This window comes from Triturus cristatus, chromosome 2_1, assembly GCF_964204655.1.
Source record: "Triturus cristatus chromosome 2_1, aTriCri1.1, whole genome shotgun sequence".
NCBI classification, from domain to species: domain Eukaryota; kingdom Metazoa; phylum Chordata; class Amphibia; order Caudata; family Salamandridae; genus Triturus; species Triturus cristatus.
Genome location: NC_140581.1, coordinates 672,363,244 through 672,387,215, shown reverse-complemented (window position 1 = coordinate 672,387,215; position 23,972 = coordinate 672,363,244). Strand labels below are relative to the sequence as shown.

Below are 23,972 nucleotides of genomic sequence, written 5' to 3'. Positions count from 1 at the left end.
TGTGTTCTGTTTTTATTGAGAGTGACAGGACTTCTGGGGGATCAAATATTTTTAGATTTTCTGCACCATACTGTTTTTAGACAATTCATTTTCACATTTCAACTCTAGACTTAACAGAGTCGGGCTCAGTGGACTAATACATCTGCTTTAGGTATCGGAGTTTTAATTCAAAGTCAGAGGTTGGAACCCCATGTAGTCCACTCTGCCTTTCATCCATCCCAAGTTGATAAAAGGAGTACCACTGAGTAGGGTAACAATGAACTGTCTGTTATTCAGGGCCATGATGACCCAATGCACAAATCTAGACAAACTCCTCTGACGGATAACTTTTGCTGGTTCTTTGCTCTGAACACCTATGTGCTCAAATAATCGGAGGGTGAGGCAACCTATGGGTGGCAGACCCCATGCCCTGAAAACAAAATGGACTAGACTGTCCCTAACAGAAATCACAACTCCCTTATTCACTTTCCAAGTTAAATATGTACACTCCTAGCAGCCCTCTTAACTTTATAGAAGTCTGTGTTTCTTTAATCTTCTTTGACTTTTCTAACTCTTTCTACATATTAAATGGGAAAAGAGCTGATAACATTAACATTACACAAATCTGACAAAATAAACCTTTACTATTTACTGTGATTTTGATTGAGGTCAAACCTAAATTAGCAGTCCACATTTTGCACCAGAAAGACAGAATAGTGAAGAAGAAACATTTAAACTGGAGACTATGGTTAACAGTAGAACATCAATTTCATGAAAATACACAAGACTGACATTTATAATATGACAAAGCAAACACAAGGAGATGATGGCCGGAGCGCTGAAACTTTTCAGACACTCACCCTAGTCACAGATCAGGGTTGAATCCATCATTGTTCTTTAGCTCACTTCGCCAGTGCGAACCCGTGCATGGAGTTATCAACTGGCAAGTGGGAGGAGGCATGAGAGTTGGAATTTCTGCGCAGTGAACTCTAGGGATGATGCAACTTTAACTGCCTGCATCAAGACTTATCAGGAGACGATGATGGAGAGTGACGTTCACGAGAACAGCTCCTGGAGCGTGCCTGCGAACAGACCGTGACTGCGAGAGCAGCGCTGACAGGAGAATCACCCGACGTTCCCGCAGCACCTTCGCTCAAAGTAGACGCCAGGAGTCGCCCTTCTCTGACTCATGATGCTCTCCCAAGCACCACATACGAATTGGGTGAGGGTCCGTGGACGAAATTTGCTGACCTGAAGACCCACAAGATTTGAGCAGAAAAGCTCCCCGTTTCAATAATGAAAAAGTCATGGTAGGCCAATAATGGGCCTGAGGTAAACGCTTCTCCAGATCCGCGTTGTAAGCGCAGAAAAGAAAAAACTGTAGAAGCGCGTCGGGGAGGGACTTATATGGAATCTGGTGACATCGCATACGTGGACTACGTCGGTATGGTGTCACATGACGCCCTCTACCAACACACAGGGGTCCTGCTGAAAAGATTTCTGGTTTCAGTCTGGCGCCTGGGGAGAATTTTAAGGTAAGGAATCAGTGGCTAGACGTCTATCAGATAATGTATCTCTTTCTTCCTCACATCATATGATTTCATCGTTTTAGGCAAAGGCATTTGCTATATGCTTATAGTTCTCATGATTTAACCAGGATATTGCAGATAGAAATTGTTTAAATCAATAGACTTGTCCATTGAACACACAATGGAACACTGAACAACTAACAGAGTAGGCTTGAAAAGGTTCTCTTGAAAACCTTCTCTATTATAGCAACTGTACAAAATGTTAGCAAGCTACAGATAACATTATGTTGACTCAAGCGTTTACCGTGAGATTTGGGAGGAAAGATGACAGACCATTAGAATATCCTTCTCCATTGGCTCTAGATGATGATCTACCACCCGGAGTTTGTAACATGTTTTCATGTTTCAATATAGTACCTGTTTCTAGCTAGAATGCAGCAGCATTGCATTCTATGCATCTTTCCCGGTCATACCCCTTAGCACTTGACTGTGCTACTCTTGTCCAATTTGCAGTAAGCTACTGCTAACAGTGATTTTCTGTTTCCTAGTTTTTGCTAGGAGACACTCCCTCTATGCTAAAACTTGCTCTTTTCCAAATGGAACTCTTTATAGGTCCATTAGATTAAGATAGGGACTTTTTTCCTTTATGGAACACATGGTTATTTTTACATGCTGACTAACCAAATTTTCTTGATATTTCTGTAAAGAGAATAATCTGACCAACCTAAACAAAAGAAACAACAAGGTCCCAAAAGCAAGACCTATTGGCTATGCCAATGCACCCGCCAACCCCGGACCCTCTGTGACCACAGCCTCATGTACAGAAACTCGTTCTTTTGCAAGAGATTTACGGACAATGCTTAACATAGTGAGGGTTGAAATGGTTGCTAGTCTGAGAGCAGACTTTGGAGAGCTCAAGAGACTCCATGTCGCGTCTTCTCAGAGCTGAGACATATTCGATTGGTTCTGGTTTACTCCCTGCGCAATTGTTTGGTGCAAGTTTTGATGGGTAATAAATACTAGGAGATCTTTCCACCCTCGCAGAAAAGTAGCCAGCATGTGGTTTGGGCCATCGTTCACAATTTATTGGTGTGTGCAAGCAATTGTGCAGAGGTTGGCAAAACACCGAATTAACCCCAGAGGACGATTTAGAGAATTAACACTCACCACTGACATCTGTAGGGATCTCAAGGTTACAGTGGTAACTTTATCACTGTTAAATTGGATTATAGTAATATCCGTTATGATGCTTTATATATATATGTGTGTATATAAAGACTAAGTAATTATTATTATTGTGAACTCAATGAATATTGCATCACAGAAGTAAGGAGTAGTGAACCTGCTGTTTGTGTGATGAGGGATCCCAGTGCTGTCACTGGAGAGAAAACAAAATGCCATCTGTTTTGTTCAAGAGATTATCCCTCTGGAGATCTTTCTAAATGGAGCTTCTGTGCTGAGCCGTGACTAGAAAGTAAATTATGGGTTTTCTCCGATGCCCATCATCTCTTGGTTGATCAGGGAAATAAAAGCTGTAATGTCACATAACAAAATTGACCAAAACGAAGTCTGATTGCTTCCAGTTGGACAAGAATGTTATGGTAGTGGGATCCCCTGAAGATGTCTTTCCATACACCCTTTTGCTTCCTTTCGGGGGTAGGGGGGGTGTATCTGTTGGTTAAGCGGGGAGAAACTCCTCCTTCCAGTTGACGCATGTTCTTCCTTCCGGGCTACAGGCCAAAAAGAGCATTGGCCACTGCCAGCTGATGTGGTCGATGCCGGCCCCTATTTGCCATCTTGGTGTATTCCTTGAAATTATTGTGGTCACACCCGGTAGACTTAATAAGCCCCAAAAGTGAACTATGACCTTTCCCGATAAATGGGAACCTGGCAGGTGTCTCTCACTTTTACCACAGAGTTATTCTCTTGTAGAAAGGAGTATCAGACAAACCGGTCAGAATATCTCTCATCTGCAGGAGAAAATGGAGCCTGAATCACGAACTCAGTACATACAGACCCACACACAGGTATTGGCATTTTGCAATAAACTAATGTTTATTTGGTGGTCTCTTCCTACAAATAATGTGGGTAAGCATTGTTGCCATAATTATTAATAATTCAGCAATCAAAATGTATATGAGGGTGAGTGCTACATACACCCCTATAATATTTCATAACGCATTCGTAACCAACTAGATTAAACCATTCCTGTATTCTATTCACATCTTATATAATTCAGAATATCTCATGTATAGTCCTGTAAAGCCCCACATCTTTATGTCTTGTGACCTGACGTCGGAGGCCTTCCTGGGAGTGGCCCTTTAGTACCAGACCCCCTGCCTTGCCTCATCCCAGTCACAATTACTTTTTATGCCTTTTTCAAATGTGGTGGTCAATAGAGCGAGGAGGGACTTGCCTGCTCTCTTTGGTAGACAGGATGGTAAATAGTTACTCACTTCAGAAAGCACACGCAAGCTGCTGGTTTTGTATGTTCCTCTGATACAGAAACATGAACTGCCATGTACACTTGGTGAGCCGATCCCCATCTACTGCGAAATGTGAAAAGCAGCAGGGAATGGAAAATCTTCTGGAAGGTTAATGCAAGCAGCAAAATATATGTGATAATAGAGCATGCAAAAACCCGAGAGGCTCACTTTAGTAATAAACTGTCCTGTTTTCGAGCCTGAAACTACTGTTGTGCTCCTCAGCACATTGAGTGCACAAATAGTAGCCATGTTGACATACACAAAAATCGTGCTGTATTCAATGTAATTCACACACATAATAACAAGCAACGCAAAGAAATTCTTCACCAGTGCAGCTTGTGTGAGAGAAAAATAGAGACTAATGAAAACAATTGAAAAGGATCAGTAAGTGAATATACCCACATCGTGCACATTCATTTTTCATGATGTATGCCTCAAAGTACACATTAAACATCAACAGGGTTAGACACCAGTCCGAACATTCACTTACTGAACCTTTTTACTTTTTTTCCACTATTCTCCATTTTTCACTCACACTATCTGAACTAGGGAAGGATTTCTTCGCGTCACCTGTGTGAATTTGGAAGCCAGAGGGAATTTTACGAAAGTGTTTGTCTGCATGTATCACAGTTCAGCATGGCCAAAAATGTATTTATTTTGTAAGTAAGTATAACACTTAACGTTTACATTTACTTCGTATTTAGGTTGCAGTAAATGTAAACGTGAAGTCATACACTTCAGTTTTTTTTTTTTTACTTACAAGGTCCCAAAGGCGAGACCTATTGACTATGCCAATGCTTGTCTAATGGGGGCGACCCGCTGGGATAAAGGGGCGAGGGAGACTGAGTTTGTGCTGGGATGAAGGGGCGAGGGAGACTAAGTTCGTAGAGGGAGGGTGGGACGTACTCGAGGCCTTTTCAGTGCTGCAGAAGGGCTGTGGGCCCCTGCATTCCTCGGGCCATGTGTTTAGGGAGATTAGGAAAGCAGAGTGGATAATGTGCCCGAGGCAGAGCGGGAGCGCAAGGGTGGCTGCGAATTTCCCGGCAGGAGGTCTGTGGTTTACCGTAGTCGACTTCGGATTCCGCAAAGTAACATTTCTCTGTTGGTCCAGTGAACAAATTTGGAATCTAGTGCCTTGTTAACGTTTGTGGGCATAACTGAAACGGACATGGAAAGGTGGCCTCCAGTGCTCGTTCCAATAGCATGGAAAACATCGATTTGGGTGCAAATTAATTATGGCAATCTGTTGGTTTTTCTGCCTGTTTGTACTGTCTTACACAAACTGCGCATCGAAAAAGTAAGATCAGGCAGATTTTACCCCATCATACCGGGAGGGAAACCAGGCAGATTACCACACTACCTCCGGCCGGGCTGAAAGTTAAAAGACGCGCTCTGTTGTGAGGGGGGGGGGGGAGGGAGTTGAAGCACGAGCAAAACAGAGGCAGAGTGAGGCGCGCGCGAGCACCATTTCCAGTGGCTGTTCAACTCCAGCAATGATGAATGATAAATGGCCAAGGAAGCATAACTTCGGCATCAAAAAACATATCATACAACTGCTGCTGGGACCTGTGCCAGATCTGCTCCAACTCCAGCCCTGATCTTGCAGATCTCATTCGTTCAATACATGTGGATGGACAGCGAGGAGGGGTTTTTGTTTGTTTGTGGAAAGGGTGCAAAGTGTTGCGTTGGTGCGCAGCGCGGGCCTAACTGTAGTGGCGCGCAATGATGGAGACCACACATGCGGAGTCAAGGTCGGTGCGCGAGTGCCCGACATGGGCACACCCCTTTTATTTATACTCTGCGCGTACGCCACCGTCGTGGCGTACGCACGTCACCTGTAACAAGGGCGCTCTAGCGAGAACCGCTAGAGCGCTGACTGCAACATCCCTATCCAGCTTTAGCTGAAAGAACTCGGACCAAAAGTCCCTTTTATCAGTCACTTACTTGACAGGCAAAGTCTTTGAGGCGGCTGCTTGGCGGGGGGTTCCATCGCAGTTCATACCTGGCCGTCGCTCGGGTGTTGGTGACCCCCGGGTCGTCACGGGCTGCTTCCTCAGCTCCGGAGCTGGGCCCGTCCCGGGCTGCCGTCTCTTCAGGCTGGTCGGGCGGCGGTGACTGCGGCCTCACGGGGCCCTGTGCGTCCCCGTCGTCCTCTTCCTCCGATTCGGGCCGGTGTCTTGTGGCTGTGGGGATGCGTTTGAACCACGATATGTTTCGGGTGGCTGACTCATTTCCCCGGCGAACTGTGACCATTGTCCCCTGGCGTCGTTCTACCGTCCAACTTCCCGGCTCGTATCGTGGCTTGAATTTGCTCCCCGGTCGCCGATCCTTGATAAGGACATTGTCTCCCGGCTCGAGGGCGCGCTCCCGACACCCTCTCGTCCGGCTCACCTGCTGGTTTCGGTGCGCTCGTCGTCGTAGCGCTTGTTCTGCATCAAACGGTGGGGGAGCCCATTCCGGGATCGTGGGTAGACCATCGCGGCGGGCCCCCTTCAGCATGAGGGCCCAGGGAGTTTGCTTGGTGGAGCAGTGGGGTGTACTTCGATATTCTCCAAGGAAACGCTGGATCTCTCGCTCGGGGTCCAGCTGTTCCGTGATGGCAATGCGGAGGATTTTGTTCAGTGTCCTCATAAATCGTTCGACCTCGCCGTTTGCCTGAGGCCACTGTGGAGTGATCCGCCGGTGTCGTATTCCTTGGCGGGCAAGGAACTCTTTAAACTCGTGGCCTTGGAACGGTGGCCCGTTGTCACTTTTGAGTTCCGACGGGCGTCCGAACATGTGGAATACTTTCTCCAGTGCTGGTCCTACAAATGTGAACGCAGTGGATGGCAGCGCTTCTACCAATGGATACTTGGAGAAATTGTCCATCACTACCAGCGTGACTCTGCCATCAGGGAGGGTCCCAAAATCAACGCTGATTTTATCCCAGGGGTGTTTTCCGGGTTCTTCAGTTGTGATGGGGGCTGGACGTTCCGGTCCGCTGGTCATTTGGCATGCTGGACAGCTCTTTACGACCTCACCCACCAGGGCATCCATCCCTGGGAACCACACCTTCTCTCTCATCCTGGCTTTCATTTTCTCAGTCCCTTGATGTCCATTGTGGGCCAGAAGGGTGGCTTGGCGTCGCAGAGTTGTTGGCACGACGATCCTGGCCCCTCGTAGGACTATTCCGTCTCTGGTGATGCTGAGCTCGTTTCGTACTCTCCAGATCTGCTGCAAGTCCGCTCTTTCTTCCGGTGTCCACGTGTTAGCGGACTGTAGGAAGTTAGCCCATGATCCGTGCAGGAGGGCTTCCTTGGTTCTGGCCATCACGGGATCTTGCTCCGCCGCTTGCATTATCTCTTGTATTGTCAGCACTTGTGGGCACGTTAGGGCCGCGATGAAATCGAGGTGTGCTTCGGCGTCGTCCTCCTCGGTTGTCCCCTCTGGGATGTGCTCGCGAGGGCCAGGGTGCCTAGACAGGAAATCGGCGGGGTTCTTGGCTCCAGGCCGGTACATTATGTCCAGGTGGTACTGCTGCAGCCCGATGGCCCACCGTTCTATCCGTGGCGGGGGGTGCGGAGCTGTTCCTCTGAACAGGGGTACCAGCGGTTGATGGTCCGTCACGACCGTGAAAGGATGTCCACAGACATACAGGTGGAAATGTCGACAACCCCACCGTATGGCCAGTGCCTCCCGCTCAATCTGGGAGTATCTCCGTTCGGTCGCTGTGAGGGCCTTGCTTGCGTAGGCCAACGTGGCCCATCGGCCTGGTTCTTGCTCTTGGGTGAGGACTGCACCAAGTCCCACTGGGCTGGCGTCGACTATCAGCTCTGTCTTCTTGTCCGGGTCGAAGTATACTAACGTGGCTTGGTCAAGGAGCGCCGTCTTAACGGACTGAAACGCCGAGTCTTCTTGGGGCCCCCATTACCACGGGGCGTCCTTTTTCGTGAGCGGTCGGAGCGGCTCTGCAATCGTTGCTAGGTTCGGAATGAACCTTCCACAGTATGTGGCCATCCCTAGAAAACTGCGCACCTCTGCGGCAGACGTGGGTGCAGGAGCGTCCTTGATGGCTTGTGATTTGCGGGGGTCTACTTGAATGCCGTCGTTTGTGAATGTGTATCCGAAAAACTCTATCCGCTGCTGGAACAGCTGGCATTTGTCTTTGTGGAGGGTAACTCCGTACTCTCTGAGGCGTGTCAGTGTGGCTCTGACCCGCCAATAGTGTTCATCTACGGTCGTCGAGTGAATCAGGATATCGTCGCTCACATTCATGACCCCAGGCAGGCCTTGTAGGATGTCTCTGATAGTGTTCTGGAATATTTCCGCTGCCGAAGATATTCCGAAGTTGAGTCGCCGGTATCGCCTTAGCCCTAGGTGCGTGCTGAATGTGGTGATGTATCTACTCTCCTTGGCTAGTGTTAGTTGGTGATAGCCCGCGTTAAGGTCCAGTTTGGAGAACCACCTCGCGCCATTCAGATCTGCAATGATGTCATCCATGGTGGTCGTGATGTGCCTCTCCCTCTTGATGGCTTTGTTGGGGAGCCTCATGTCGATGCACACCCGGATCTTGCCTGGTTGGCGGGGTTTTTCCGCGATTACCATCGGGGACACCCACGGAGTGGGTCCGGTGACTGTCTCTATGACCCCTTGTTCTTCGAGTTTCCGGAGTTCTTCCTCTACCAGAGGTCGTAGACAGAACGGGATTCGCCTGTGCTTCAGGGCTGTGGGCGCAACAGACCGGTCGATGTGAAGTTTTACCGGTGGACGTTTGATCTTCCCCAGGCCCGTGAACAGTTCGGGGAACTGATCCAGAAGGTCGGCAGTCTGCGTGTCCTGAACCTTCCGGAGGAACACCAGGAGCCCCAGGTCTTCAGCGGCGTGCCCACTCAGGAGGGTGTCTACCTCTTGGTTGATGATGTGCACTTCAATGGTGATCTCCGCATCTTCCGTCCCCACCGGCACGGTCATCTTCCCTAGGAGGGGCAAAGGGACATCGCTGCCGTAGGCATAGATCCGGGCCTTCGAGGTTCTGAGCTCTGGCTTGGGTCGAAGGCGGTTGTACTGCTGCACCCCCATGACGGTGACAGACGCCCCTGTGTCGATCACGGATTTTACCTTCGATCCGGCGACCATGATGTCGCCCCCGAGGCTGGGGACGTCTCGTGCTCTTTAGTGCCCTGGTAAACGAGACCACGTATGTCTCTTCGTCGTCATCAGACTCCAAGTCGTCTTCTTGTAGGGCTTGCGCGTGCCGCTGCCCTGTGTCGGCTTTAGATGAGAGGGACAAATGGGACAGTTGCCTCACCATGCCTCTTGTGGGCCTCTTCCCTCGAGCATCCTTCCTTGTGGCGCGCTTTCTGCAAACGGAGGAGAAATGGTTCATCGTACCACAGTTCGTGCACGTCTTCCCTTTTGCTGGGCATGTTTTTCCCTGGTGTTCTTCATACCCGCAGTAGTCGCACTGCGTCGGGGTTGACTGTCTGGCTGCAGGCCTGCGTTTCTTCTCGTGCGTCCGCACTGCGTCTGCGCGCTCTGTTTTGATAGTTGCGCTCGGCCCTGGGCCTCGCGTCAGTGCTTGTTCCATCTCTTCTGCCCGTGCGTCGGATAGGTCATGGGAGCGGGATAGCACGAGGATGTCGGCCATGGGAATGTTCGGCTGGCGGAGGATGAGGGTCCGCAACTTCTTGCTGCGGATGCCGTAGATGAGCTGGGCTCTAATCTCCTCCTTTGCGCGGTCGCCGACCAGGTGGGTGTCCGCCAGCGCCCTCAGTCGTGCATGAAATGTGTCTACTGACTCCCCCTCCTTCTGCTTGGCCTGGCGCATCTTGAACATCTCGAAATCCGGGTTCGTCTGGGGGTCGAAATATGTGTTGAGGGCCGTCACAGCGGCATCATAGTCGTCTGCGTTACCCGTGTTCGGGAGGTGCTTGAACAACAGGTATACCTCCTCCCCCGCGTAGTGTAGAAGGAGGGACCTCTTCACTGCGCCATCCGTCTCCCGGGAGCCGATGAAATAGTTGTTCAACCGCCCAATCCACGTGTGCCAGCGTGGTGCGGCGGTCGCCGGGTCGGCCGTCTCGCTAAACGGAGGCAGGACACCTGTGGGCGGGTGGAACGGGTGGGCAGGAGGCGGAGCCTCGTCATCTGCCATGGCGCTGCAACTGGGGGGTGACTCCGGGCAGTGAGGAGCACAGAGAACGGCCTACGGCGGCACAGCCGGGGCGCCAGGCAGTGGGTGGCACGTGGGCAGTGCCAACAGCCAGGGCAGAAGCAGGCTCGGTGCAGGGCCAGAGGGCGGGAATCTTCGTCCGCTCAGCTGCGTGGTCTGTGGTTGGTGCACGTGCTCACCTCGCAGGTCAGGCCTGTAGCGTGAGAAGCGCTGGATCAGGAGAAACTCGAGGGCCTCAGATGCGCGATCGCGGGTCTGCCGCGATGCGCTCACCGGGGCGCCGTTGAGGGTGTGCACGGCGGGTCCGACCGCCTCGTCGCCAATGTTGCGTTGGTGCGCAGCGCGGGCCTAACTGTAGTGGCGCGCAATGATGGAGACCACACATGCGGAGTCAAGGTCGGTGCGCGAGTGCCCGACATGGGCACGCCCCTTTTATTTATACTCTGCGCGTACGCCACCGTCGTGGCGTACGCATGTCACCTGTAACAAGGGCGCTCTAGCGAGAACCGCTAGAGCGCTGACTGCAACACAAAGTATACAACACACCTTCAATAAGTCAAAGCTGGTTACAGAGGCATATGCTGACCGATAGCGGGGATAAGCCATTCAAGTGTGTGGTTGGAGGTGGCAATGCAAGTTTTGCCTCTCAGTGGGGATTAGCACGACATGTACCAACGAACTTCAGTCAACAGAATTCCTCAAAGGTTTAAAGTCAACCAAAAGCTGAATAAAAGAATAAAGTTAAAGAATAAAAGGAAACGCACGTTACCGGCAGCGCTGGGAACATCTCCATATTCTGCTGCTACAATACAACTCAAAGCAAGACCCCATGATTTTTTTGATGCACAAACGCTGGACGCAATTCGACATCGTGCCATCTGCTTAACCTGTTACCTGTCTGCTCAAATTGAAAGTGTAGGAAATGGACACAGTGTTGTCTTTCAAGACGCGCTCTGTGGTGAGGGAAGGGGAGGGAATTGCAAGACGGAGAGAGGCATGCAAGGCTTAATGAGCCTTGACAGAAACCCACATGGCGGCTGCGCGCGTGCACGCGCACGCAAGCTTGAGGCCAGTGGTAGCACTTTGAAAACCCCCTTATTAAAAGTCGAGCAAGAAGCCATGCGCTTCTTGCTCGACTTTTAATAAGGGGGTTTTCAACTATTTCATCGGCTCCCGGGAGACGGATGGCGCAGTGAAGAGGTCCCTCCTTCTACACTACGCGGGGGAGGAGGTATACCTGTTGTTCAAGCACCTCCCGAACACGGGTAACGCAGACTACTACGATGCCGCTGTGACGGCCCTCAACACATATTTCGACCCCCAGACGAACCCGGATTTCGAGATGTTCAAGATGCGCCAGGCCAAGCAGAAGGAGGGGGAGTCAGTAGACACATTTCATGCACGACTGAGGGCGCTGGCGGACACCCACCTGGTCGGCGACCGCGCAAAGGAGGAGATTAGAGCCCAGCTCATCTACGGCATCCGCTGCTCTAGGCTCGACCTAAAAAATATTATTAATCTCTTAATGAGAAATAAAGCCTCAAAAACTTTACCAAACCTCTCATCATTGACTTAACTTGAAAATGCTGTAAATTGATGAATTTGATTCGTGCTCCATTCTAATATGATGGCAAAGATCTGTCGACCGAGAGACGGAGTGGCGCAGAGTTGGAGATCTATGTCGTAAGTTAAGGGTTGAACTGTTTATTACATATTTCATCATTTCCGTGCTGTGAGATCTGGTAGCAGAGGAATAGGTTCACACCCTGAATAGAGATTTAAAATATTACCCAAACTCTAATTAAAATTCCCCAATTCCTGAATCCAATGTCCAGAATTTGAAGATCTGTCAAGGTGAGTGAAAGGAAGTATCTATAAGTTGTTGAAAGAAAGTGATTAAAGATTTCAGGCTCGTTGTAGTCAAAAGAACCCAGGATAATCACCTACACCGTTGACACAGAGATACAGAGCATGCTGTGATTGGTCAGTGTTAGTGGAACCTAATTGCACAAACAGGGGAAACTACATTGGTTTGGGTGATTTCACGCTGGTCGAGATTTCACTTGCAGTTGTGGAAAATTCTTGAATGATTGTAATACTGTTGTTTCTATTTAGTAGAGCAAACAAGATGTTTGAAGTTATTTGTTGAAGTTGTGTGAATGTGAAGAAAATTGTAGAAGAGGGTGAACTTCTGCAAGGAGTGACGTTCTACGTCATAGTGTTTTGCCGCGATGATTGGTCGATTATTGTGCTTTTGCACTGGGTTTGGTTGGTAGCGCTGTAGTGCTGCACTGCGATTGGGTCTCCAAAAAAGTGAATACGGTTTATGGATTGAATACCGAGACTTGTGAAAAATAATAGCTGAAATGTAATTGGCTCATTGAAATTTGACAAATACGAGGCAAAACCAAAACATTCTGAATAATTTGTGTTGGTTCCAACTGATTTGTCATTATGAAATGTTTTAAAGATTTCATGAATTTGGTGAGAGGGGATGTTACTATTCCAGTATGCAAAAGTAAAGAGGCACGCCCTGAGGGTAAGCCTGCATGCGTTAGGACTACTGAACATAGTCTGAACACCTGTCTTTGGCTTCCCATTGGAGCAGAATTACTGAGACAGAGGGTGTTTGAGTTTTCCTAGATATAGGACATTTAATACCAGAATTCTTGACCATTTGAAGGAAAAATTGTATGAGATGAGAGCACCACCTTGACCAATTCAATATGAAGCATTAAATGCTTGGGAAAGGGTTGCTAGGGAAAAAGAGGGAAAAATATCAGAGAAGGACCAATAAACCAGTGAAAAATTATGTGATTGCCCGATGGGATGAGGAACAGTGCAGCTGGAGAAGGGAGATTATAGAAGGAGCCAGATTTTACCCAGTGATTACATCAGAAGCTGCTAAGAAAGAAAAGGATAAGGATTCCACTAAGAAATAAGGGAATGAGTCAGATACTGATTCAGGTGATGAAAATTTAGAGCAAATGTTAACTTCCAGACATCCACCACAATTCAGCCTAGCGGATCAGGGAGGATAAGGTTCAAGTAGAAGCCAGACAGTGGATACTGCCCCTGTAAATCCAGGTGTTCTACCAGTTGAACGGCCCTTACAAATTTTACAATTTGCACCACCAGTTGTGGCTTGACCACAAGCTACAGTTCCTACTGCGACAAATAGAGCTGAAGTGCCTAGCACAGCTCCGGTACCTATTATCAATGCCCAGACTGCTTCTCGAGTTGTTGCGAGTGCTCTTCCACCAGCAGAGACGAGACCCGACACACAACTAGCATCTACATCTGGATTTGTCCCGACTTCACAAAATTCCCAGATAGTTTTGTGGAAGCCCCCACACACGCTACAAGCACTGACAGATGGAGTGACCTTAGTCTTTACAGCCCTGATGACTCCTGGTGACTTAAGTGTCACTGAGGAAGGATAAATACCAGCTTGGTTTTAGAAGACAGCAGGAAATAAAAATTCAGAGCACAGAGGAACAAGAGGAGCCAAATACGGAAAAGGAGAGACCTTTAACACATATCCAAATTGAAGGTAGGAAATAATAAGGGAACGTTTAAAATTTAAGCACCTAGAACAATATCAGAGACAGGAATTCATCTAACTGTATAAGGAGACTACGAGGAAAGCAGCTCTAGTGTATGATAGATTGACTGAAATAGCCCAAAAAATATGAAGTAGATCTCACAAATAATGTAAATTTGCACCAAAGTTACAGGGTTCATTTAGATGAAGCCGCTATAGAAAATATAAGAATTGCAGGAGTGCGCTTGCCCTTTGTGGAATTAGTCACATGTATTCACAGATCGAAGGATACTGAGAAACTGGAAAATAGATGGAAAAAGAAGCACAAAAAGAAAAAGAAGGAAGCAGTATCACAGGAAAGCCAGATGAGGGATAAGTGACAGTTTACCCACTCAGAGAAATAGTGGGAGGGACTTATGCGCACGTCCCTTGGAGGCAACGTGATTTGGCAGCATTTACAAATATTTTCCAAAGCCAAGAGACATGCAGGTGCAGTGGTACGCACAAGTAGAAAGGTTCATAAAAAAATCTTCAAAGGTCTTATGGACTGATTTGCATACACTCTGACACTGTAGTGCCTGCTGATGTATGGGCTGAATGTAAAGACTGCGGTACAATGGGCTAAGGAGGAACCAGTGAGGGAGGTTAGGACTAATGCAGCATCACCTGTGGTAATGGAAAAATACAAAGCTGTAATTACCTTTTTGAAAGGCAGAGTACCACCGAAAAATATGGTATGGCTCAAGATTAAAATAACCACCAAAGTGCCAAAGGAAACTGTTCATGAATATTTTGAGAGATTATGGCAGATGTTTCAGCAGCATAGTGGACGCGAGTATCTTGAGGAAAAGGTTATGGTGATTTTTGTATCCCAGTTTGTTTTAGGGCTGAAGCCAAATATTTGTTTGCACATAATACAAAGCATGATCTGCTGGCAGAACAAATAGCTTGATGAAACCCCGAGATAACCAAAATACTGTAGCAATGAGTTAGTCATGAACAGAAGAGAATACAAGAGAAATTCATGTTGGAACAGACAAAGCTGGTTCAGAAAGGTTTTCAGAACCCTTCTTTTGCGAGAAATCAGGGACACATGCAAGGAGTTGCTGTGCCACAGCCTGGTTTTCGGGGAAATCAAGGAGGAATGAATGTGTTGCAATCTAGAGGTAGAGGTGTTCCTGCGGGAACAGGTTCTGGATCAGAAACAGCCACTATAAAAAAGATTACTGCTGGTCATTTCTGTCATAGAATTGGACATTGGAAAAGGGAATGTTGATATAATCTTGATAATACTGGGGGAAATGTACAAATGCAATGAAGTATGCAAATCCAAACTGTGCCTGCACAATAGATCCAAATGCTGATTCAGGGACAGGTTCCAATGAGGTTGTTGCAGCCGCACACATGGGAAATCTTAGATTCACTCTAAATCAAATGCCAAAAATGAAAATGAGTCCATTTCAAAATGTTATGCCACAATTCCAAAATTCAAACCGGAATGTATTGCAGCAATTAATTAATTTGAGAATGATCGATCCAGTTCAGATTCTTCCCAATGACGGTGTTTGAGAGGGGAGGAAGATTGAGTACTTGGCGCAGTCTTCAAGGTAGACCAGAGTAGTCCATATGTAGATGCTGAAGTCTATAGCCAGCCCGTATCATTTCTCAGAAACAGGTGCTACCAGGTCCACTGTCAGGACAGTGGAAGTCCCAGACCTACCTTTCACAGCGAAGACAATCCAAGCAGCGGGAGTCACAAATGAACAGATACTAAATCCAATTTCAGAGAAAGTCGTAGTAAAAATAGGATAGTTCAAAGAAAAACCATTCTATCATTTCATTTGAGTCCTGTAAACCTATTAGGAAGAGATTTAAAATGTACCATTTATTGTACAGCGGATGGTGTAGCCTTTCAGACCCATGATGAGGATGTGGATTTCAAAATGATCAAGCAACATGCCGAGAGCGGACTGTTCCCTTTAATAAACTTTAAGGAAAACAGTAGACACAGAAGTTTAGGATTTTTCAGGGAAACACAGACTTTTTAAAGGTGTAGAACCAGTCTGAATCACCATGAAAGCAAATGATGTTCATCCAGAACACCACCATATCATTTAACACCAGAAACAGTTGCAGGGATAAACCAGCAATAGAGAACATGCTATAGAAAGGGATCCTGAGAGAACTAATTGGAAATCCATGTAACTCTCCAATTATGGGTTTACAGAAGCACAATGGGAAATTTAGAATAATGCAGGATTTAAGAAAGGTGAATGAAATAGCAGTGCCCTGTTGTCTCATGGTAACAAATCCAGCCACCACATTATTTCAGATCCCATGCACTGCAGAGTGGTTTACAGTTGTTGACTTGTGCCAGGCTATTTTCTCCGTGCCATTGCACAAGGGAAGCCAGTTTCTATTTTCCTCCGTGTTTCAGCAGAAAGTATTAACATGGTGTCATGTCCCACAAGGGTATACAGAGAGTCCATCTATTTTCAACCAGATTCCGAAAAGAAATCTGGAGACTTGCAAAGGCCCTGCAATTCTGTCCTTTTCAATACATAAATGACTGGTTTGTGGCATCGTAAACACGAGATGAATGTAAATATTACACCATTGCACTCTTGAATCACCTGGCTGAGAACAGGCACAAAGTGTGTCCATGGAAATGGCAGTACTGTCAAAAAGAGTTTCAATATCTGGGACACATCATTGTGAAATGAGCTAGGAAGGCATCTCCAGAAAGAGTAGAAGTGATTCTCCAGATGAATCCACCAAAAACTCAAAAGGAAGTGAGAATGTTTTTGGGAATTGTTGGCTACTGCAGGCACTGGATACCAAAACTTTCCTTGACAGCCAAACCTCTACTGAGGTTGAAACACAGATGTTTCTAATCTGATTCCATGGGACCACTAATGTACAAAGGCGTTCTTGGAGCTGAAAGAGAAATTGTGCGCTAGGGATGCCTGATCACACAAAATAATTCATATTGTTTTGCAGTGAGAGAGATTGGTGTGCTCTCTCAGTTCTGACACGGACGCATGGAGGGGCTCGAAAGCCCATTGCTTATTTTTCTACTACCCTTGACTCTGTAGTCGCAGGTCTTCCCGGTTGTCTTAAAGCGGTAGCTGCGTTAAGTATTAGTTTGGATAAGAATGAGAATGTAGGGATGGGGTCCCCTTAAACTGTTATGGTCCCACACTCTGTGGAGCTATTACTAACCCACACAAAAACCCGGTATTTGACCCACAACAGATCGACTAAACACAAACAAAACAAACTTTCGTCAGATATCTTTAAGAGGTCTAATATAGTGAACCCCTTCAACACTGTTACCTGTAAATGATGATGATGAGTGTGAATAAATTTAACATGATTGCTTAGATACCACGGAATTATGCACCAAACCGGATATTAAGGATAAACCCCCGATTTACCCTGACCAGGTATTGTTTGTGAATGGCTCATGTTTGAGAGGAAATGATGGCACACTAAGAGCAGCATTTGCCATGTACATTATAAGGAATATGCTACTTACCAGTATGCATCTGTTCTTGGCATGTAGAGCTGCAGAGTTGTACACTTAGCATAGATCGCCATCTGGTGTTGGGCCCGGATGTTTGCAGTTTGTTTTTCTTCTTGGACAGTCTTTGGAAGTCACGAGTTTGGTGACTCCTCCTTCGGTCCGTACTGCGCATGGGCTTCGGCTCCATCCTCAGATTGTTTTTCGCCAACAGGGAAATGATGGAGCGTAGTAATAACAGTGAGAAACCCATGTGTTGTATCTAAATAAGATGTACTGGAACGGATACAGGTAGCCGGGGAGGCGGGTGGGCGTGTACAACTCTGCAGCTCTACATGCCAAGAACAGATGCATACTGGTAAGTAGCATATTCCGTTCGAGGCATATGAGCTGCAGATTGTACACTTAGCATAGATTATATAGCAGTACCCAGCCTTAGCGGCGACCACCGGTATCCGTTGCAGCTGTTTGAAAAAGTGTCTTTAGTACAGCCTGGCCCACCCTAGCTTGCTGCTTGGAATGCACATCTACACAGTAGTGTTTTGTGAAGGTGTGCGGTGTAGACCATGTGGCTGCTTTGCAGATGTCATCTAAGGGTATATTCCCTAGAAAAGCCATAGAAGCCCCTAACTTTCTTGTAGAGTGGGCTTTAGGAGGAACAGATAATGTTCTCTTTGCCTTTTGATAGCAAATTTGTATGCATTTTACAATCCACCTAGCTATCCCTGATTTCGAAATGGGGTTGCCTTTATGTGGTGGAGAGAAGGAAACGAACAATTGTTTAGTCTTCCTGAAGGGTTGCGTTCTTTGTATGTAGTATAGCAACGCCCTTTTCACATCAAGTGTGTGTAAGGCCCTTTCCGCAACAGATTGGGGTTGCGAAAAGAAGACAGGTAATTCCACTGATTGATTGAGATGGAAGGGGGAAATGACTTTGGGCAGAAACTTCGGATTTGTGCGAAGTATGACCTTGCTGTGATGCATTTGTATGTAGGGTTCCTGTATGGTGAACGCTTGTATTTCACCAACCCTTCTAAGGGAAGTGATAGCTACAAGGAAAGCTGTTTTCCAGGTGAGAAACTGTAGCTCACATTTGTGCATTGGTTCGAAGGGCGGACCCATTAGTCGTGTAAGAACTAAATTTAGATTCCATACAGGGGAAGGTGGTGCCCTGGGAGGAATTACTCGTTTAAGGCCTTCCATGAAGGCTTTAATAGCGGGCACTCTGAAGAGTGATAAATGCTGTCTGTTTTGTAGATAAGCAGCGATCGCTGCTAGGTGTAGGCGTATGGATGAATATGCCAGGTTACACCTGTGAAGATGGAGCAGATAGCATATGATGTGCTGTATGGATGCATCTAGAGGGTTGATTGTATTATTACGGCAGTAAATTACAAATCTTTTCCACTTTGCGGCATAGCATGCTCTAGTGGTAGGACGTCTGGCTTCCATGATGATGTTCATGCAATCAGGGGGAAGGTTAAGGTATCCGAATTCTAAGATTTCAGGAGCCAGATCGCCAGGTTGAGCTGAGCTGGGTCCGGGTGCCTGATTTCTCCATGGTTCTGGGTTAGGAGGCATGGGGATAGGTGCAGTTTTTGATGTGGTACCACTGATAGTTGTAGTAGCGTGGTGTACCACGGCTGCCTGGCCCACGTGGGAGCTACCAGAATGAGTGTGAGGGAGTGCTGTTGTAGCTTCCTGACCACTAATGGAATTAGTGGGAGAGGTGGAAAGGCGTATGCAAATCTGCCTGACCAGTTCATCCATATCGCATTGCCCTTGGACAATGGGTGTGGGTATCTGGCGGCGAAGCTTGGGCATTTTTTGTTTTCTTGGGTGGCGAAGAGGTCTATCTGAGGATGCCCCCACTGTTGGAAGAATGGGTGAAGAACTTGTGGATGCAGTTCCCATTCGTGTAGTTGTTGCGTTTGTCTGCTGAGCAGATCTGCCATGGTGTTTTGTACGCCTGGAACGTGCTGTGCCAGGAGAAAGATGTTTTGGGGAATTGCCCATCTCCATATGCTCTGGGCTAAGCGGGAGAGCTGGGGAGAGTGTGTCCCCCCCTGTTTTTGTATATAATACATCGCAGTCATGTTGTCTGTGCGAATGAGGACTGCTTTGCCCGAAATCTGTTTTTGGAAAGATTTTAGGGCTAGAAAGATCGCCAAGAGCTCCAGATGGTTGATGTGGAGCGATTTTTGCTGTGGCGTCCATAGACCTTGCATGGTGAGGTGTAGGAGGTGCGCTCCCCAGCCGGAGAGCGATGCGTCCGCTGTTAGAATCACCTGAGGAACCGGGTCCAGGAACGGCCGCCCTTTGGAAAGGTTTGTGGTGTTCCACCACTGCAGAGAGTGATGTGTGCGGCCGTCCACCAACACCAGATCCGTCAGCTGACCCTGGGCCTGGTTCCACTGTTGTGCTAGGCACTCTTGAAGTGGACGCATGTGGAGTCTTGCATGGGGCACTATGAAGATGCAAGACGCCATCATTCCTATGAGCTTCATAAACACTCTTGCTGGAAGAGAGTGTTGAGGAAGGAATGTTTTGCGTAAGGCTTGAATGCTTGTGATTCTGGCTGAGTTTGGATAGGCAATACCCTTGGAGGTGTCTATAGTGGCCCCGAGATATTGCTTTGTGTGAGATGGTATGAGGTGGGACTTTTGGTAGTTCACCGTGAAGCCTAGCTGGTGGAGCAGTTGGATGGTGCTGTTTGTATGTTGCACACATTGGTCGTAGGACGCGGCTTTTATCAGCCAGTCGTCTAGGTAAGGGAAGACGTGAATATGTTGACGTCTGAGGTGTGCTGCTACTACTGCTAGGCATTTGGTAAACACCCGTGGTGCGGTGGTGACCCCGAAGGGGAGAACCGTGAATTGGTAATGTTGCCCGTCCACCACGAACCTGAGGTATTTCCTGTGAGAGGGGTGTATTGGAATGTGAAAGTATGCGTCTTTCAGATCCAAGGTTGTGAGAAAGTCTCCCTGGCAGAGGAGTGGGAGGACTTGTTGTAGGGTGACCATGTGAAAATGGTCTGAATGTATGTAGGCATTTAGAGGCCGGAGGTCGAGAATGGGTCTGAGGGTCCCGTCTTTCTTTGGTATTAAGAAATATAGGGAGTAGACCCCTAGATTTTGTTGATTGACGGGGACCTGCTCTATAGCGTGTTTTTGGAGGAGTGAGAGTACCTCTTGTTTGAGCAGTGTGGAATGTTCTTGAGACATTGGACGGTGCCTTGGTGGGATATTGGGTGGGGTAGATGTTAGTTCGAGACAGTACCCTGACCGAATGATTTGGGTCACCCATTTGTCCGATGTTATGGACTCCCATGTGTGGATAAAGTCTTGTAGTCTGCCCCCGACCGGAGTGGGATGGTCTGGGGGGAGCGGAGGGGAGTCATTGTGCGGGTGGGGTGGCAGAACGGGTGTTGTTGGTTTTGCCCCTGCCCTTATTGTTGTTGCCTCTGTAACCACCCCTTTGATTGCCCTTTGAAAAGGTATTTTGAGGAGGGGACTTGTAGGAGGTAGAGGCGTTATCGGTGGAGGAGCCTCTGCCTGTGCCACGAAAGGACGAGCGTCGAAAGGAACGTTTAGAGGCTTGTGTTTGGAGTGCCCCCATAGACTTTGCTGTGTCTGTGTCCTTTTTCATCTTTTCCAACGCTTCGTCTACCTTTGGCCCAAAGAGAGTTTGCTGGTCAAAGGGGTGATTGAGTATGGACGCCTGGACTTCAGGCTTGAACCCTGAGATCCTGAGCCAGGCATGGCGACGAAGCAGGACACTTGTATTTATGGCTCTAGAAGCAGTGTCGGCTGCATCGAGGGCACACTTAATGGAGGTGTTTGTAATTAGTTTACCCTCCTGTATCAGGTCATGAGCCTTGCGCTTGTGTTTTTCTGGAAGGTGCTGCATAAGAGCCTCTAGTTCGTCATAGTGTGCTCTGTCATATCGCGCAAGCAGTGCTTGTGTGTTTGCAATGCGCCACATGTTTGCAGCTTGGGAGGCGGTGCGTTTACCAGACGCGTCCAGAAGTTTAGATTCCTTGTCTGGCGGTGGGGCTTCTCCTGAGGATTGGGAGTTAGCCCGCTTTCTAGCTGTGGAGACAACTAGGGAATCTAGGGGAGCAGGGCCCTTAATGTATGCAGGGTCTGTGGGTGCCGCTTTGTACTTCTTCTCTATTCTAGGGTTCAGTACTCTGGCCCTGACAGGGTCTTTGAACACCTCTGTAGCGTGCTTGGTGACACCCTTAAGCATGGGTAAAATAGAAGTGGATTTGTCTTGTATGTCAAATGTATCCAGTAGGAAGTCTTCTTCCACTGGTTCACTGTGCATGTCCACCCCATGGTAGTGTGCTGCTCTCTGCACTAAATGATGAAACCCTAAGGAGTCCTCTGGAGGAGACGGCCTGGATGGGTATAGGTCGTCCTGAGGAATATCGGGTACATCAGGGTTATTGTAATCCTCCCACGGGTCTGGGGTCCCTGGTGGAGTGGGATCCATTGGGGCGTCCGCCGGATAATTGTCCGGGTCCCCGCCGTCCGGATCTGGGGACGGGGCCGGAGAGTAGTGAGGTAAAGGTGGCGGAGACCTGGGAGGGGGAGGGGGTGGAGGAGGTAGGGGAGGTGGTAGTGGGGAGGGCACTCTGAGGGGAGAAGTAGCAGAGTCCTTCCGTTTGGGTGGTGGAGGAGGAGCCGGAGTATCAAGGCGTCTGTTCTTGATAATTAAAGTCAATAGTCCAGTCTTTGGATCTTTGGACAGAGTCTTTTGTAGAGGGTCTGGTGTAAACAGAGCCAGTGGCGTCGAATCGTCCGTCGGCACCGGTGATTTCGGAACCGAGGACTTCGATGGTTTGTGTGCGCCATGCTTTTTTGGGGCCTCCGGTTTTTTCGGCGTCGAAGGAGTTTTCGGCGCCGGAGCGTCGGTGCCGACAGATTTATGTTTGTGTTTGGTCGGCACCGAGAGTCCAGGCTTCGGCACCGGTGGCTTCGGAGTCGAGCTGGATATTGCTTTCTTCGGTGCCGGATGCTGTTTTTCGGCACCGGGCGTCGGCTGGCTCGATCCCGAGCTGCCGTGAGACTTTGGAGGCTTCGACACCGGGCCCGTAGGTGGGGTGATAGAAGCTTTGGTTTTGGTTTTGCCCAGGCCGGCAGGCGAGGGAGTAACCTGAGTCTCTTTGGTTTTCGGCGCGGGGGTGGGAGGGGGTATAGTACTCACGGCCCGCTGCGCCGGTGTAACGTCCTCCACGTCGGAGTCGTCGGCCTCGGAAGCGCTGACGACGTCTTCCTCCTGCTCGGTGTGTGTTTGCCCCGAAGCTTCGGCGCCGTCTCCGAAGATGTCCGGTGGAGCTGCAGAGGATGAGTGCGCCATGGTGCGTCGAGCTCTTCGATCTCGGATGGTCTTCTTCGATCGAAAAGACTTGCAGGCGGGGCAGTCTCTAGCCTCGTGTTCTGGAGAGAGGCAAAGGTTACACACCTGATGGAGGTCGGTGTGGGGAAATTTAGACCCACATTTTGGGCACTTTTTGAACGGAGTCCTTTCCATCGGCCGGGACCGGAGTCGAGGAGGGCCCGAAGGCCGGTGCCGATGTACGGGATGGAGAAAGTGCCGCTTCGAGAGATGAAGATGATGATGAAGAAACTCGAAGAAACGAGGATTTTCCGTCGAGGCTGGAACCGTAGAAGTTCGAAGCCGGAGCACGAAGTATCACATCCGAGCCCGATGGCGGAAAAAAAACAATCTGAGGATGGAGCCGAAGCCCATGCGCAGTACGGACCGAAGGAGGAGTCACCAAACTCGTGACTTCCAAAGACTGTCCAAGAAGAAAAACAAACTGCAAACATCCGGGCCCAACACCAGATGGCGATCTATGCTAAGTGTACAATCTGCAGCTCATATGCCTCGAACATAATGTTGTCAGAGCTTCATGGCTTCAGAAAGATTTCTCTGCCAAAGTCACTGAATTGATTGCTCTTACTATAGCTTTCAGTTTAGCTGTACAAATGAGTCACCATTTCACTGATGGCCAATACGAGTTTGGTGTTCATGATTTTGGGCAATTATGGTCCCAGAGAGAGCTTCTTACATCCTCAGGTACCCCAATCAAAAACAGTACTTATATCAAGAACCTGTTGGAAGCTCTGCAGTTACTCAGAGAAACTACTGTGGTAAAATGCTTGGTTCATCAAAATGGAAGCAAATACGTTTCTATGGTCAACGGATACGCTGACTCAGCTACCAGATATTGTGCTTTGTTAGCCTGTACATTCAATGGAAGTTTCACAGGTGAATCCAAGTAAGAGAGTTCTTTTGCAATGTTGATGAAAGTCACTGACACATGGAACAAGCTGAAAAGTGTGCAAGAAAATGTGTCAGAAGTAGAACAGTTGGATAAAAGCAGGATGCAAGAAAAACGTAAATGATATTTGGATGCCGGCTGATGGGAGACCAGTATTGCCAGACAGCTTGTTGTTTCCAATGTGTAGTGAAGTATTATGTAATCCGAGTCAGCAGACAGAAATACTTCTTGTTCTATGTTTATTAGCCACAGCCTCAGCAGTCCGAAAGTAACTGACTAACATAGAATCTGTTATCAAAAAACCACCATTAGACATTCCACAATCCAGTGATGTAATGCAGTAAACATGAGATCACCACAATATCTCCCTTTCTTTACAATACACAAAAACAAAATAAATAAAGGAAAATGTTAAAGAAATATAGCAATTCAATACTCAACAATATAAGTATATTAACATAAAAAAAT

General features: G+C 48.0%; 1 protein-coding gene and 1 pseudogene across 2 annotated transcripts in view; one reads left to right on the top strand and one right to left on the bottom strand.

Annotated features, from left to right (window-relative positions):
* Positions 1 to 23,972, bottom strand: part of WDR36 (WD repeat domain 36) — a 580,433-nt gene that overhangs the window by 325,448 nt on the left and 231,013 nt on the right. The window lies entirely within an intron of this gene.
* Positions 1,426 to 23,505, top strand: LOC146865740 (zinc finger protein AEBP2-like; annotated as a pseudogene).